Source organism: Lithobates pipiens, unplaced genomic scaffold (genome assembly GCF_037356315.1).
Source record: "Lithobates pipiens isolate NorthernLeopardFrog02 unplaced genomic scaffold, aLitPip1_a1.2 Scaffold_19, whole genome shotgun sequence".
Taxonomy (NCBI): domain Eukaryota; kingdom Metazoa; phylum Chordata; class Amphibia; order Anura; family Ranidae; genus Lithobates; species Lithobates pipiens.
Window position 1 is genome coordinate 369540618 of NW_027507764.1, and position 18340 is coordinate 369558957.

Genomic DNA, 18340 nt, shown 5'->3' on the forward strand with positions numbered 1-18340 from the left:
CAACTTCACCTTCCCCACCGCTATAAGTAGAGATCTTGGAGTAGGCAGCAACACCGGGGACCAACCTCCTCCTTGGGCTGATCTGGGTACTGTCGTCAGACTGCTGAGTGGCGGTTGTTGCTACCTCCTCTTCCTGATCCAATACCAAGAGTGGCTGCGCAACAGAAATGTTTTGATATGGATCGGAAAATAATTCCTGTGACTCAAGCGGAAGGTATGTGGTGGCAGTGGTGTTGTTGGTGGTAGTGTCTTTGGGGGTGCACATAGCAGAAAGTGAAGAAGAGGGTGCAGATCGAGAGGATGAGGAGGGTGCAGAAGAGTAAGGCTGAGTGAGCAACTTCCCACTTTGGCTCAAGCCTGTTGCTCCTGCTCTACCCCTACCACCCCTGCGGAAGGGCCTGCCTCTTCCTCTGCCTGTCATTTTTTAAATGACCCTGTGACAAAACTCTCAGTCCATATACTGATAAAGGACTGCTGCAGTATAGGGCAGCAGTCAGCAGTAGTGCACCTCAACCCTATGTATTGTGGACCTATACCAGTCCTTAAGGAATAGCAGACTGTACCTCACTTAACCCTATGTACTGTAGTACCCTATACCTTACCAGTCCTTATAAGGACCTTTGTGGAACAAGTAGGTTGTGAATGATTAGCAGACTGTACCTCAGTCCCTATACTGATAAAGGACTACTGCAGCAGAAGGGCAGCAGTCAGCAGTAGTGCACCTCAACCCTATGTATTGTGGACCTATACCAGTCCTTAAGGAATAGCAGACTGTACCTCACTCAACCCTATGTACTGTAGAACCCTATACCTTACCAGTCCTTATAAGGACCTTTGTGGAACAAGTAGGTTGTGAATGATTAGCAGACTGTACCTCAGTCCCTATACTGATAAAGGACTACTGCAGCAGAAGGGCAGCAGTCAAGTATAATATTCTTTCTATATTTGGAAGAAAGAATATTATACGTGTACAAGCCTATTACCATTCCAGTCCTGAAAAGAACCTTTGTGGACCTAATAGTAACAGCTACTGATTAAACTGACTGTCCCTCACTGCCTCACACACAGCTTCCTGCCTGTCCCTATTTAAACTGACAAAACAGAGGCTGCTGGAACAATAACTTGAATAGCACTTTTGTGGACCTAATAGTAACAGCTAATGATTAAACTGACTGTCCCTGCAGCACACAGCGTCCTGTCCCTCTCTCTACACTGACAAAAGACAGGCTGCTGCAAAAATCAGTAGCACAGCAGTGCCTCAAACCTATATCCTGAACTATACCTAACACCTATACCAGTCCTGAAAAGAACTTTTGTGGACCAAATAGCTAGCGATTTGGGTCACTGCAGTCTCTCCCTGCTCCACACAGCAACCTCTCCCTATAGTGACAGAAGAAAGAATGTAAAATGGCCGCCGGATCGGGTCTATTTATAAGTTGGGGGAATGTCCAAGTGTCCATGTGCTGTACCCCATGATGGATGTGTCATCATAGGTCAAAGTTCTTTTACACAGTAAACACGGAAGTCCGCCGGGCGAACGGCGGCAATAGTCCGCCGATCGAGCGGACGGCGAACAGCCGAAATTCACCGCAAAACGACTGCCAGGCGAACCGTTCGGCCATCCCTAATCACCAGTCTAGTATAAACCTACAGTGTAAACACACATGTCACCACAATACACATGTCACCACACATATCCCCAAAACACACATGTCCCCAAATAATAAAAAGACATTTCCCCAAATAAAAAAACACATGTCCCCTACATATGTCCCACTAAAATCACATGTTCCAATGATTATCTGCACACATATGTATGTGATCACCTGCACATATATGTACATGATCATTTGCGTACATATGTCCGTAATCACACAAACCAATTATTATACACTTAACGGAATTTTTTTTACCAAAAACATGTAGCAGAATACATTTTGGCTTAAATTTATGACAAAATTTGATTTTATTGGATTTCTTTTAAAATAGAAAAAAGAAAATATTGTTTTTTTTCAAAATTTCCGCTTTTTTTGCACTTATATCGCAAAAAATAAAAACCGGAGTCGTGAATTAATACCACCAAAATAAAGCTCCATTTGGGTACAGTGTAGCATGACCGCGCAATTGTCATTGAAAATGCGAGAGCGATGAAAGCTGAAAATTGGGCTGGGAAGGAAGGGGGCGAAAGTGCCCTGTATTGTAGTGGTTAAAGGAATATTTCATTTTTATTATTTCACTTTTTAAGCATTAATAAAATCACTGCTCCTTAAAAAAACATGTGTTTTAAGAAAATGTTTGCATTGATACATGTCCCCCGGGGCAGAACCTAGTTCCTAAACACTTTTTATGGCAATAACTTGCATGTAAGCCTTTAAAATGAGCACTTTTGGTTGTTCATGTCAGTGTCCCATAGACTTTAATAGCATTTTGCGGCTTTCGAATTTGCTACGAACGCCGCATGTTGTTCGCTGTTCGGCGAACAGACAAACACCTGATGTTCAAGTCAAACTTAAGTTCGACTTGAACATCAGGCTCATCCCTACTGACCAGTTTTACTGTCCTGCTGCTGGTCAATACTGCTGTATAGGGATGAGCTCGGTGTTCGACTCGAACGCATGTTCGACTTCAACATCGGCCGTTCGTCTGTTCGGCGAATTCAGAACTTTGTGGACCATTCGCACCAAATTCGTGTGGCCCACAATGCACAGCACCATCGCAGTGCATTGCTGGCTCGTGAATGGCCAAGTATGCACTGTGACCCCGCATGCTTGACCAATCACAGTGCCAGCAGCAAGGAGAGCCATAATTGACCACAGGCAGGATGCCTGTGGCCAATTATAGCTCAAGGGGTTTAGTACACACGCCACACTATATAAGGCCGCCAGCGCGGCGGCCTTGTGTAGTGTGTTCCGGCGTGCAGGGAAAGAGCCAGATAGGCAGGGACAGCGTGTTCTTTTCTCAGGCATCTGCAGGAGTTGTGTGCCTCCAGCACAGTATACACCTGTAGCTACTCTTTTTTGCTGGTGTTCTCTAATACAGGCATCTGCAGGAGTTAGTGGGTGTTGTTTGCCTCCAGCACAGTATATACCTGTATCTACCCTTTTATGCTGGTGTTCGCTAATACAGGCATCTACAGGAGTTAGTGGGTGTTGTGTGCCTCCAGCACAGCACAGTATACACCTATATCTACCCTTTATTGCCGGTGTTCTCTAATACAGGCATCTACAGGAGTTAGTGGGTGTTGTGTGCCTCCAGCACAGTATATACCTGTATCTACCCTTTATTGCTGGTGTTCTCTAATACAGGCATCTGCAGGAGTTAAAGTGGGTGTTGTGTGCCTCCAGCACAGTATACACCTGAAGATACCCCTTATTGCTGGCGTTGTCTGTTGCATATATTGCATATTAGCCTTTAAAATTAGCACTTTTGATTTCGAACGTTCGAGTCCCATAGACTTTAATAGGGTTCTAAAGTTCGTACAAATTTTCAGGCCGTTCGAAGGTTCTGGTGCAAACCGAACCGGGGGGGATGTTCGGCTCATCCCTACTGCTGTATCATCTATGGTCTCTTAATTCATAATGAGCTTTGAGGCATCACATAGCATTTGTGTAATTTTAATGTTGCCATAAAAAAATGCATGAAAAGACCCCTTTTCCAATGTATGATATATTTTTTTGTTCCTTTTTTAAAATTAGTACATATCCCTCATGGTTATGCCCAGCACCCATGGCCTTTTACAGTTGTTTGCCTATTAGACCTAAAATGAACAGACTTTACTAACAGAATTCACCCCCATAGATTCCAGTGGCATCCACTGTTAACTTTGGTTTCAAACAGGATTTGCTGAACCCTCAGCGATTCAAACCCAAGCAAATTCACTGATCCCTAATCCTCAATTGTTTCTGAGCTTCTAAGTTTAAAACACACCCATTTGCATTAAAACAAGATAAACATTTAAGAAGAGCATTGACAAAAAAATGGTACTCATGCTTCACTACTTTATAAGACAGGACATGAGACCTTCTCCAAAACGTGCCCAACCTGCAGAGCCTATGTTGTTTAGTGCAGTTGTGCTATCAATACAGCTTAAAGACCAAGTTGAATGCAAGTCTAAAGAGTTGTTAATGGATTTTTTGTAACCTAGTATTAAAATGATTATTTTGTTGTTTTTGTATAGACTGCACTTGTTTAATACTGCTGAAAAATAGAGAGGCTTCCACATTTACCATGCATTCATAACAATATAAGCTATATTCTGTAAAAAAGGGAACATATAAATCCTATTTTATCAAAACTTGCACACAGTGAGCCTTTTTTTGTTTTCAGTCAAACATTAAACCTTTGTATTACCAAATGCTAAAGTACAAAGAAAGAAACAGAATTTCAGAATCGAAAAACATACACATTTATGGACAAAATAGCTATTTAATGGCTCCAGGTGCTGATTTTCTACCCTTTACAATATCTTCTATTTTTCTGAGTGATTGAACTGGTTATTGTAATTTGAACTGAATGCAGCCTGAATTTACCGTTGGCTTTCAATCACTTTATGCTGGTCCAATATTATTATGCAAATGAAATTTAAACCAGAGAAGGAATTCCGAAAATGCAATCCATTACAGGATATCTATACCATAGAGTTCAATTTTCTTTTCTTGCTCTCTTTTATTTCTCTCTAGTGATTCTTTAAAGAAAGTTGACAGACATGCTGCAAATTTACATTTAAAATGATCAGATATGTCACGTCCATCAGATAGGGGAGATGCTGTGCTATAAAGACAAGCATGTCCTTAAGCTCATGTTTTAAATCCCTCTTGTTACCATCCACATCTACTAAAGAATGCAGAGGCATATTATTTAGGCATCTGACATAGCCAGATTCAAAAAGAACACATTGGCGAGAGTTCATTAATATAGATCTACATAAATTGATAAGCTGGTAGATTTCTGACGATTGCAGCAAAATGTAACAAACAAATCAACGGAATAAATGTCAGCCCTCATTAATATTGTATGACTGTAACTTACTTTGTGGAAATCAGAATTTTTATCCTTGATGTTCTGAAAATAGCTAGCTTGCTTAATCTATATTATTGGGAAAGTTGGGTTTAATGTTTTTGAAATAGCTGTTTTTAGAACATTAACCACTTTATGTCCAGTAGCTTTTCATGCCAAAAACAGAAGGTTTTAAACTAAAGTTTTATAGACAGTTCAGCAATATGAGGCAAGATGCATTCATGTATTGACTAATCACCACATTTTATTTTTGTATCTGGATAGAAAAATTATAAAGATAATAACATTAGCATTACTATAGGAATACCTGGTGACACCATCACAAACTATCATGTGAACATTTTTAATCACACTCCAATAAAAGGGAATCCTGTACATCTATGGCTTTTAAGGTGTTTCTCACAATCCAGATCTAATGTGGGCAGAAATTAAATGAAGCAGGTTTATACATCTGCCAGCACATTGTTGATATATGGAGTATCTGAAATTAGGTTGGCTGCTTTGATATCTTTAAATGTTTTTTTTTTTTTTTTTTAGGAATTAAACATGTGTTAGATATCTCTTATTTGCTTAAATGAATAATTTAATAGAATGTATATGCAAGTAAAGCAATATCTCAGGAAGTTGTCCTGGCATATTTTTCCACTCCATAATGAAATATCTGTTTGAGTGTTCATATTTTAAAAGACAGTAAATATGTTTACAATTGCCAACATGGAGATGTGTCTAATTATGATCAAAATTACGTTTTGCATTAGATATCTGGACCAAAAACTTTAAATAAAAAAACGGTTCTTGTGAAAAAACTGATTGGTTGTTAGTCGCTATTAAATTATGCTAAAATAATAAATAAATTAAGTTTTAAAAAATAAAAGGGAAAAACATGTGTGACTTGTTTGGGTTTCTGTTGCAACAGAATTGTTAAAGCTAGGGATTTACTAGCTGGGGTGCTGTCCTATCCATTTTAATAGCCAAATATAATATATATTTTATGTTCTGGTTTATAGTAACTATTTGCAATAATAACTAAAAATCAAACTATGATTTGTAGATACCTGTAGTTGCTTAGTTAAGAGATGCTCCTGGGTACATAAATTACAATTTGCAAGTGTAAGTACAGTGCCAGGTGGAATTTAAAGAATAAAGTAAATAATTCAATCTGTAGAACAGGCTCATTATGCAGAACAATCTCCTGCAGTGTTTTACTAGATTATTTTATTATCGTGTCATACTGAGGCACAGCAGGAGTTTTGAGATGGTTCTTAGCTTGAAAGTTTATATGCTGTTTACACTGTTTAGAACAAATATGTGGGTATATGTACATGTCAAACCTGACCTGGTGCCCAGAATAAGGCATACACAAGGATCCTTCAAAGGTGGTATAATAATGTAAATGGATTGTTTATAAACATTTACCATTTAAACGTGTGTATAAGATTAACAGCGGGTTTTAAATAAATACATACTTACATAGTGTACATACATACATGGATAGCATGTTTTAACATTATTATTAAAATTTAGACTTTTAGTGCAGCCAACATTTTTATTTTTGCTGCTGCTAATTTAAAGTGGTTGTAAAGACTAAGGCCGCGTACACACGCGCGGACTGTTCGCCCAACTTTGTCCGTCCAACAGTTTCGGCAAACAGTCCGCTCAAACTTAGCATGGACGGACATGGCCACACACGACGGACGAACAGTTTGCTGAAACCGTGCGCGATGACGTGAACGGCACGTACGACGGGACGAAAAATACGACGTCCTATACACTGCATTATAGCTTTCGGCGTGAAAATCCTTTCTGAGCATGCGCGCAACTTTGTTTGACGAACAAGCCTACACACGAGCGGACTGTTCGCTGAAACAAGGTTTCAGCGGACAGTTTTACGGAATTTCCGAAAAACCTTGTCCGTCCAACTGTCCGCTGAAACTGTCCGCTGAAAGCCCACACACGAGCGGACTGTCCGCCCAAACACTGTTCAGCGGACAAAGTTGGACGAACAGTCCGCCCGTGTGTACGCGGCCTTAAGGTTTTTCACCTAAATGCATTATATGCATTAAGGTGAAAGATCTTCTGTGCTACAGCTCCCTCCCAGACCCCCCCTTTTCTTACCTGAGCCCAATCTGATCCAGCGATGTGCACGAGCAAAATGGCTCCAGCCGCTGTCAATCTCCTTATTGGACAAATTGATAACAGCAGGAGCCGGCTGTCAATCAACAGCTGTGACAGGGCAGGGGGCGAGGCCGAGCCCTGTTGTCTGTGTTGATGGACAGTGTAAAACATAGATATTTATTATCTATATCAGTGACCAATGTTCACTCCCTATCTCTTTGACAATACGTTCATCTACCTTTCTCTCCGGGATGAAGATGCCATCTTTGTTCAGGCATTATTTAGAGTAAGCAAAGATTACCAAACTTATAATCATAGGGCACGCATGTCATTGCACAGGTTAAAGAGGTTCTAAAGGCTCAAGGTTTTTACACAAATGTAAAAAACCTCCACTGTGCAGCAGTTCCCCAACTCTCTCAATACTTACCTGAACCCCATCTAGATCCAGTGATGTGCACAAGAGCTTTGGCTCTCCAGGACTCTTCCTCCTCATATACTGATACTGTCAATCACAGTTAGTGAGCCAATAAGGAGAGAGAGGGGGTGGAGCTGAGCCGTGACTCTGTGTGTGAAAGGACATGCAGGGCTGCGGTTTGGGAATGAGCCTGCTGGGGTTCCCCCCATTGCAAGCTGCTTACTCTGGGGGCATTCAGCAGGAGAGCGGGGCCAACAGCACTGGCGAGGGACTTGAGAACAAGAGGATCAGGGCTGTTTTGTGCAATGCTACTGCATAGAGCAGGAAAGTTTAACCTCCCTGGCGGTATGATTATTTCTGATTTTAGGTGCTGAAAGCGGTACAATTATTTTGCATGGAAATTTGGCGTTTTATACTGTAGGCCTGCAATTCTTAGGAATAACTCCCTTAAATCTGTTCAAATAAGAGTCTAGTAGACATCCTGCGTATGATAAAGTTTATAATATAATAAATAATGATAATAAATAATAATAAAAATTATTCAATAATGTAATCAAATCCAAAAACACTGAAATTTGCTCATTTGCAGAATTGTCGCTGTCATTAGATTTAGTGTTTGATTACGAATTTCCCCACAAATTACTATCGCTCAATTCTGCAAGTGATTCTAATTTATTATCGCTGTTTTCTAGTTGGTCTAAAATCACTTTTGACATAAAGGGACACTTTTTGGTTGCTATGGACAATCTCCAAATTCCAGGCAGAAAAAAACAGTATTTATAATATAAAAGTGCATGCAGGGCACTGGACAGACCACTAGGGACAAAGGGAATGTGTATTTTTTTTATACAGTACTGTAATCTGTAAGATTACAGTACTGTATGTGTTTTGTGTATTTTTACTTTTTTGAATTTGGCACCGATCTCCGCCCCCGTGCGTCGTAACGTCACAGGGAACGGAGCTCGGCGGCACTCGGGCACTGTGTGAATCGAGCGGAGGACGGCTCGCACACACAGCGGAGGGACATCGCTGGATCCAGGGGACAAGGTAAGTAACCTCTCCCTGTATCCAGCGATGCGATCCCGATCTGGCTCAGGGTTACTGCTCGTGGTACTGAAATTGCAGCCCGAGCCAGACTCGGGATTACTGCTAGGGAGGTTAACCTGTTTGTTATTTAAAACAAAACAAAAAAAAAAAGAAAATACATTTAGAAATATCACTTTAATGCATAACCTTTGTTTTCAGTCTAATAACTGACACTTTCTGTGAGGAAACTATATATCCCACACTTCCTGGGTCTCTCTTTGTTACAGTGGTGAAGGTGCAGTAATTAGATCTGACATGGCTAGAAACAGAAAACCAACAAAAAAAATGGTACAAACCTGATTAGAATCGAACAGCCACTGTGCCATCACATCTCAGTAGTGTACCAGAAATAAAACAAAAAAAAATGGCAACTCCTAGTGACACCATATTACATAAGTTATTTACAAAGCAATTAAAATACCTCCCCAATATCTGCCTTCGTCATCCCTGGCTGGCATGCACGCACCTCCAGCCGCTGGTCCTCTGTACTCGATGTCTACCGGTGGCCCACGATCGTGGCACGGAGAGGCAAAATGGGGAAAAACCTATGTAAACAAGGCATTTTCCTGTGCTGCCTAGCAACATGACAGGGATCTACTGCTCCCAGTGGTCAGGGCAGTAATCTCTGTCATGTTCTAGTGAGCCCACCCCCCTACAGTTAAAACATGCTGAGGGAACACACTTAACCCTTTGATTGCCCCCTAGTATTTAACCCCTTCCCTGCCGGTGACATTTACACAGTAATTAGTTCATTTTTATAGCACTGATCGCTGTATAAATGCCAATGGTCCCACAATAGTGTCAAAAGTGTCCGATCTATCCGCCGCAATGTCACAGTCATAATAAAAATCCCAGATCAGCGCCATTACTAATAAAAAAATATTAATAACAATACCATAAATCTATCACCTATTTTGTAGACGCAATAACGTTTGCACAAACCAATCAATATACGCTTATTGTGATTTTTTTTACCAAAAATATGTAGAAGAATAGAAATTGGCCTAAACTGTGGAAGAAATTTGTTTTTGTTAATATTTTTTGGAGATATTTATTATAGCAAAAAGTAAAAAATATAGCTTTTTAAAAAAAATGTTGCAGGTGACTCATCAGCTGTCAGCACTAAAACATTGTGAAAAAAAAAACAGCGTGGGGTTCCCCCATCCATACCAGGCCCTTTCAGATCTGGTACAGATTTTAAACTTGCCACCTCAGTCTAAAAACGACTGTGCGAATTACTAACATTGAAAATGACAACATCACCTGTACCAAATTCTACAAGTATAGGAATCATGACCTGGGTTTGCATCTTGAGGAAGAGAGTTGGGAAACACTGCCATAACTAATGTAATTGTAATTTTTCTGTGTTTTGAAAAAAATAAATAAAAAAAAATCCAAAATGTGAAGGTGCTCCCAAATTGTGCCTTAACATTCTTATTTCCCTCATGATACCATGCCTAGATTTTTTATTGTTATTTACATACATCTAGTTTGACAAAAGCCACAAACCACAGTGGTTCAACATGTGCTATCTACCATCACTGGGTAACAATGGGTGCGTTTTGGGGGTGCAACCTCTTCCTTATAACTAAAGAAGCTCAAAGGAAGGGGTTGGACCCCCGAAACACGTCCATTGATACCCTGTGATAACAGCTAGCACATGTTGACACACTGTGTGTTTTGTGGGTTTTGAAAAAAAGTTGTTTGGAACTACAAACATTTTGTGGCATGAGATCATAAGGGTAGTTGTTATGCCTCTATGTGTATGTGGCTTCAAATTTGGGCTTTTAAAGGGGTGAGATCACCCCATACGAGAAAAGAAACATCCACACAGTCTCGGGATACTCATGTCTCATTTGGCCTTCACTTTACCAAAATGGAACTTTGTAAGTTCTTGAGTTTGGGATGTGTATCTAATGTTTTTGAACATGCCTGTTTAGCCCCAAAAATTGGAAATAATGCAAAATATACATGTTATACAAAGATGCTGGTTTGTATTAAAACCTTAAAACGCACATGTGAATATGCTTTAAGTAAATAGTTTTTTACTAAACAATGTGTGGCTTATTATTTCAAAGCTCAATACCAGTGCATTTGTTAAGTAGTTATAGTTACAGTGACAATGTGCTCTTAAAATGTGGCCATCGCCTGCAATTTTTAGTCCTCAAAAAATTATAAGAGTTGAAAAGGCATAATAGTTTTGAACTTCATGCATTAGATCCATTAAGAACAAAAACATTGTGTGTGTGTCTAGCAGACCGCCAGCATACCATAATAGTTAGCTTAAGAAGATATTGCCACCTCTTGTAGCAAATAAGGTACATGCACTATTGGAGCAAGTGGCCAAAATAAAGCACATTTGTGAACATATTAGACAGATAAGAAACACAAACAACAGTAGTTCAAATTAAATAGGTGTGCTGCCCCCTTTACCCACAAAATAATCCAGGTATGTTTGCCATAGATCTCTTGCATTTTGGGAGGGCAATCACAGGCATTTTCGAGAGACGTCATCACACCCACAGATGGCTGAGCTGCAGCCTCTTCAGCTGGGCTTGCCACTGCAGGGTTTGCATCAGTTGGCACTGTGGCAAGGTAGCTGCTAGAATTCCTTTGTAAAAAAATTATGGAGGATACAGCATCACAATACAACATGGTTGATTTTGTGTAGCACCAGGTTAATTGGGTTTAAAAACAGCCTGCAACGACTGGAGAGGATGCCAAAAGAGTTTTTAACCACCCTTCTGGCACAAGAGAGCCTGTAGTTAAATATTCTCTGCTGTGGGGTGAGGTTACTCATAGGAAACAGCTTCATAAGATGTTCCCCTAGAGCAAAGGCCTCATCTGCAACAAATACAAAATGAAGGCCCTCAACATTCTCCTCAGCAGGTGGCAAGTTTAAGGTGCCATTCTAGAGAACTCTGTCTGCATAATGACTCCTCCATCAGAGTTGTGACTATGTGACTATATGTGGCAGACACTACAGCTAGCATGACTATGCTGCAAAAGCCCTTATAATTAAAATAATATGAGCCCGGGTTGGGTGGTGGGACAATACGGACATGTTTTCCATCAATAGCACCACCACAGTTGGGAAAATCCCACTGGTGCTGGATCTGGGCTGCAACGGCCTGCCATTGCTGTGGGTTTTAAGGAAACTAAGGATTAAAAAATTTTTATAAAAATTACTACTTCTGCACATAACATTGCAAGCAGACTTGATACAAACACGGTTAGCCAACATAAGGAGAAACCTTAAATAAGTATTTAAAGACAAAAAAGTAAACTTATCTGATTCATCTTCCCCTCTGGTGGTACATTATCTAAATTTTCAAGGGGGGTGGGGGTAGATGTTTTGGACAGGTAACCCTCTCCACTTCCATGAAAGCTGTGTGCATAAATAATCTGGGATACTTTAGCCAGCCCCTCCTTACTAACACTATTGGTGGCCCAGTGGACAGGTAAGAAGTGTCATAATCTAAAAATATGGAAACACACTGTCCAAATTGCAGCACATTATGACATCCTGAAAATATATAGCACTAAATAGGAGACAAAAACTATCTGCATTACAATTTGTAGGTAATCAGGCAGGCCTTTGCACTTTGCTCTACAGAAATATGACCACCATAGAGGGATAGTGTGTATAGGTTTGCCAGTCAGTAGACAGAGTATTTGTATCTGTTGATTTAGCATGTTGGGGGGAGGGAGGGTTACAAATGAGTTTGGGCCCCAAAAAATGGTTTCTTGCACTTTGCCTGAATTGGAGGACAATGTTAATTATAGAATCAAGAAATTAATACAATACATTAGCAAACATTAACTGCATAGGATGTGATGTTAAAGGCACACACTTGCCTGAATATAGTCCTTCTGCAGGAATGAAATAATGGCTAAGCAGGTGTCTGGAATAATGAGTCCCAGAACCTGGAGGGAGATCCCAGTGGTAAACTTGAGGTCCTGGAGACTTCTCCCCCTCACCAAATACCACAAGGTGGCTATGAGCCTTTGCTCAGGAGTGATGGCAAGCCGCATGCATGTATACTGCTTCTTAATATAGGGGGCCACCAATGCCAATAGTTGGTGAAAGCAGGGGTCCATCATCCAAAGATAATTCTGAAAATCATCTGGATTATTCTCCTGAAGCTCCCGCAACAAAGGCATATGACATAATTGGTCACGATTAAGCAACCAATTTTTGGTCCAAGAAATCCTCCTTCTCCTGTTCCTGGACTGGACTTGGGTCAAAGCAATAACTCCAAGCCCAACAATAACACGTTCTCTCCTCCGATTCTGCAACATGGTTGGTTGAAGAATGGCCTTTCAGAAACAAACTGTGAAAAGCAGGAACTGAAAACCGTGAATCAACACTCACCAAACTTCTACTAACACAAAATTAGCAGAAGGAGCCCAAAGGGTCGCACATGACAATTGAACTTCCTCTTTATCGGCTCATAGTACATCTAGTACGTCACTACATTTGTGCTTGTTGGCCAAAAATTGTGTACCATTTGTATGCAAGACAAGTTCACAGCACACGCCCTTCTGACAAAAGTCTGATGCTTTGTCTGCAAAAAATCTGATCGTGTGTACAACTCTGTCTTCAGCTCAGTGTTAATTCATCCAGCAGACTTCCATTTGCTGCTTCTATAATAAACACAAAATAGAGGATGAAACACCACCATTTACTTTACTTCACATTACACATGGAACAATATGACTGTTTTGGGTGTCCCTGCTCTTTCTCAAGTTCACAAGCAAGCGTGCACCCAGGAATATCTGTGATTCCCGAATATTCACAGCTGGTGACAACAGCCATTTACCACGTGATTGCTCCATCAAATGACAGAGTGATCACTTGTAAACAAACTGGCGTTGTGTCTGGTCCCTCTCTCCCCTCTCTGTACCAATCGGTACAGTATAAGCGGAGAGTATTGCTCAGCCATCCTCAGCAATACTCATCCATCCTCAACAATACTCATCCATCCATCCTCAGCAATACTCATCCATCCATCCACAGAAATACTCATCCATCCACCCATCCTCAGCAATACTCATCCATCCATTCTCAGCAATACTTATCCATCCATCCATGCTCAGCCATCCATACTCACCCATGCTCAGCAATACTCATCCATCTATGCTCAGCCATCCATACTCATCCATGCTTAGCAATATTCATCAATCCATCCATTCATACTCAGCAATACTCATCTATCCATCCTCAGCAATACTCATCCATCCATCCTCAGTAATACTCATCCATCCATCCTCAGCAATACTCATCCATCCATCCTCAGCAATACTCATCCATTCATCCTCAGCAATACTCATCCATCCATGCTCAGCAATACTCATCCATCCATGCTCAGCAATACTCATCCATCCATGCTCAGCAATACTCATCCATCCATCCATACTCAGCCATCCATACTCATCCATACTCAGCAATACTTGTCCATCCATACTCAGCAATACTCATTCATCCATCTATGCTCAGCCATCCATACTCATCCATGCTCAGCAATACTCACCCATCTATGCTCAGCAATGCTCATCTATCCATGCTCAGCAATACTCATCCATCCATCCTCAGCAATACTCATCCATCCATCCTCAGAAATACTCATCCATCCATCCATCCTCAGCAATACTCATCCATCCATTCTCAGCAATACTTATCCATCCATCCATGCTCAGCCATCCATACTCACCCATGCTCAGCAATACTCATCCATCTATGCTCAGCCATCCATACTCATCCATGCTTAGCAATATTCATCAATCCATCCATTCATACTCAGCAATACCCATCTATCCATCCTCAGCAATACTCATCCATCCATCCATCCTCAGCAATACTCATCCATCCATGCTCAGCAATACTCATCCATCCATGCTCAGCAATACTCATCCATCCATCTATCCATACTCAGCCATCCATACTCATCCATACTCAGCAATACTTGTCCATCCATACTCAGCAATACTCATTCATCCATCTATGCCCAGCCATCCATACTCATCCATGCTCAGCAATACTCATCCATCTATGCTCAGCAATGCTCATCCATCCATGCTCAGCAATACTCATCCATCTATGCTCAGCAATACTCATCCATCCATGCTCAGCAATACTCATCCATCCATGCTCAGCAATACTCATTCATCCATCCATGCTCAGTAATACTCATTCATCCATCCATGCTCAGTAATACTCATTCATCCACCCATGCTCAGTAATACTCATCCATCCTTCCATACTCAGCAATACTCATCTATACTCAGCCATACTCATCCATCCATGCTCAGCCATCCATACTCAATCCATACCCAGACATCCATACTCAGCAATACTCATCCATCCATCCATGCTCAGCTATCCATACTCATCCATGCTCAGCAGTACTCATCCATCCATCCATACTCAGCCACCCATACTCATCCATACTCAGCAATACTCATCCATCCATACTCAGCAATACTCATTCATCCATCTATGCTCAGCCATCCATACTCATCCATGCTCAGTAATGCTCATCCATCCATGCTCAGCAATACTCATCCATCCATGCTCAGCAATACTCATCCATGCTCAGCAATACTCATCCAGCCATCTATACTCAGCAATACTCATCTATCCATCCAGTCTCAGCAATACTCATCCATCCATCCATGCTCAGCTATCCTCATCCATCCATCCATCCATACTCAGTCATCCATACTCAGCAATACTCATCCATCCATACTCAGCAATACTCATTCATCCATCCATACTCAGCCATCCATACTCATCCATACTCAACAATACTCATCCATCCATACTCAGCAATACTCATCCATCCATCCATGCTCAGCAATACTCATCCATCCTTCCATACTCAGCAGTGCTCATCCGACCTCAGCCATACTCATCCATCCATCCATGCTCAGCCATCCATACTCATCCATGCTCAGCAATACTCATCTAGCCATACATACTCAGCAATACTCATCCATCCATCCATGCTCAGCTATCCATACTCATCCATGCTCAGCAATACTCATCCATCCATCCATACTCAGCCATCCATACTCATCCATACTCAGCAATACTCATCCATCCATACTCAGCAATACTCATTCATCCATACTAATCCATGCCCAGCAATACTCATCTATCCATGCTCAGCAATACTCATCCATCCATCCATACACATGCATGCTCAACATACTCATCCATCCATTCATGCTCAGCAATACTCATCCATCCATCTTCAGCCATATCCAGCCATCTTATCCACACTCAGCCATACCCACCCAGCCATACTCAGCCATACCCAGCCAACCCATCCATACCCACCCATCCATACTCAGCCATCCACAGCCATCCTATCCATACTCAGCCATCCACATCCAGGGTTCAGCCATGTTTAGCTATCCCCATCCACAGCTCATCCATGCCACTACAGTGCCTCAAAGTCTAATAGGTAGTCAAATTAGATTTGACATTTATACCCCTAGAATGCCTGATGGTGCTCCCTGCATGTTGGGCCACTGTATGTGGCCAGGCTGTGTAAAAGTCACACATGTGGTATTACCATACTCAGGAGGAGAAGCAGACAATGTTTTGGGGTGTAATTTTTGGTATGTACATGCTATGTATACAAAAGACTTGATATGCCTCATAGATTATACATTGGGGTGTTTTCTTTCCCTAATGGGGTCATTTTTTGGGAGTTTTTATTGTCCTGGTGCTCCAGGGCCTTCAAAATTGCAAGTCGTAAAATTGCAAGTTGTAGTCAAAGAATTAGATGTGTAATTTATGCTCCTAGAACGCCTGAAGGTGCTCCCTGCATATTGGGCCTTTGTATGTGGCCACGGTATGTAAAAGTCTCACACATGTGTTATTGCCAAACTCAGGAAGAGTAGTAGAATGTATTTTGGGGTGTAATTTGTGATATGCATATGCTGTGTCTGAGAAATAACCTGCTAATATAACAATTTTGTAAAAAAAAAAAAAAAAAAAAAAAAAAAAATCTTGACGTTGCAAAGAATTGTGGGAAAAAATTACATCTTCAAAAACCATGCCTCTTTCTAAATACCTTTGAATGCCATTTGAGGGTATTTGTACTGTCCTGGCTTGTTAGGGTCTCAAGAAATCAGACTGTCAGTACTTCAGGTGTGATCAATTTTCAGTGATTGGCACCACAGCTTATAGACTATATGACTCCATGCACACTAGAGCTCATAAACTGCAGTTTATGGGAGTTTTATTTATTTTTTAAAAGCCCATAAACTCCACTCTATGTTAGCCTATGTGTCCATGCACACATGGACGTTTTTTAGCTTTAATGAGCAGTGGAGTTTATGGCTCCATACACACTGAAGCTCAAATAAAGCTTTTTCTGGATGCCAAATTGCTGGCAGACAACGCTGGTTGAAAAACTTGCTTTTAACAGCGCTTTGTACTAGCGTTTCTGAGTCTTATTAGCGTTAGCGTTTATGGGCATTTTCAATAAAAATACACAGAGGACACTCCAAAAATCCAACAGTGCATTCCAAACTCCCATTCCAAACTTTTTCTGAACGCCAGAAATTCACGTTCAAAGTGCCGTTTTTCACCGCCAAAAACGACAAACACCGATAAACGCTCATAAACGCTCATAAACGCTCATAAACAAGCTTTAATTAGTGTTCGGCATTACATTTTTTCAATGCATTGTGGGAGTTTGGAATGCACTGTGGGATTTTTGGCACTTTGAACGCTCATAAGCGCTCATAAACGCTAGTACAAACGCCAGCGTTTTCTGCCAGCAATCTGGCGTCCAGAAAAAGCTTTTTTGAGCTTCAGTGTGCATGGAACCTATAACTTTCATGCAGACCAAATAATATACACCGATTTGGATTATTTTTACCAAAGATATATAGCAGTATAAAAATTGGCCAAAATTTATGAAGAAAAATTACTAATTTTCTAAGTTTTATGACAGAAACAAAGAAAATTTTATTTATTTTTTTACAGAATTTTTGGTCTCTTTTTATTTATAGCACAAAAAAAAAAAAAAAAAAAAACAGCAGTGATTAAATACCACCAAAATAATCAGCCCCGAACAGCTGCAGCCACCAATGACCTGTCATTATAGTGAACAGGATCGCCAGCAGCAACTAGCTACTCACAGCATCAGCAGAAATCAGATGTTTTTTCTATGAGAAAGTCAATGTATCAAGTGATGAAACGTGTCAGTGGTGGGGCCACGGGATATCATCACGCCTGGAAGTCCAAGGTTGGCCATCCTTAATGGGGCAATTTGAATGTTAAAAGGGCAATTTTATCTAGTGCACTGGATGTTTGAGTGCACTTTTTTGTGAGTAGTTTTTATACTTTCTGGCTAATAAACTATTAATCACTTCAGCCCCGGACCATTTTGCTGGCCAAAGACCTGACCACTTTTTGCGATTCGGCAATGCGTCGCTTTAACTGACAATTGCGCGGTCATGCGACGTGGCTCCCAAATAAAATTGACATCCTTTTTTTCCACAAATAGAGCTTTCTTTTGGTGGTATTTGATCACCCCTGCGTTTTTTATTTTTTTGTGCTGTAAATAAAAATAGAGCGACAATTTTGAAAAAAAATGCATTATTTTTTACTTTTTGTTATAATAAATATCCCCCAAAAATATATAAAAAAACATTTTTTCCCTCAGTTTAGGCCGATGCGTAGTCTTC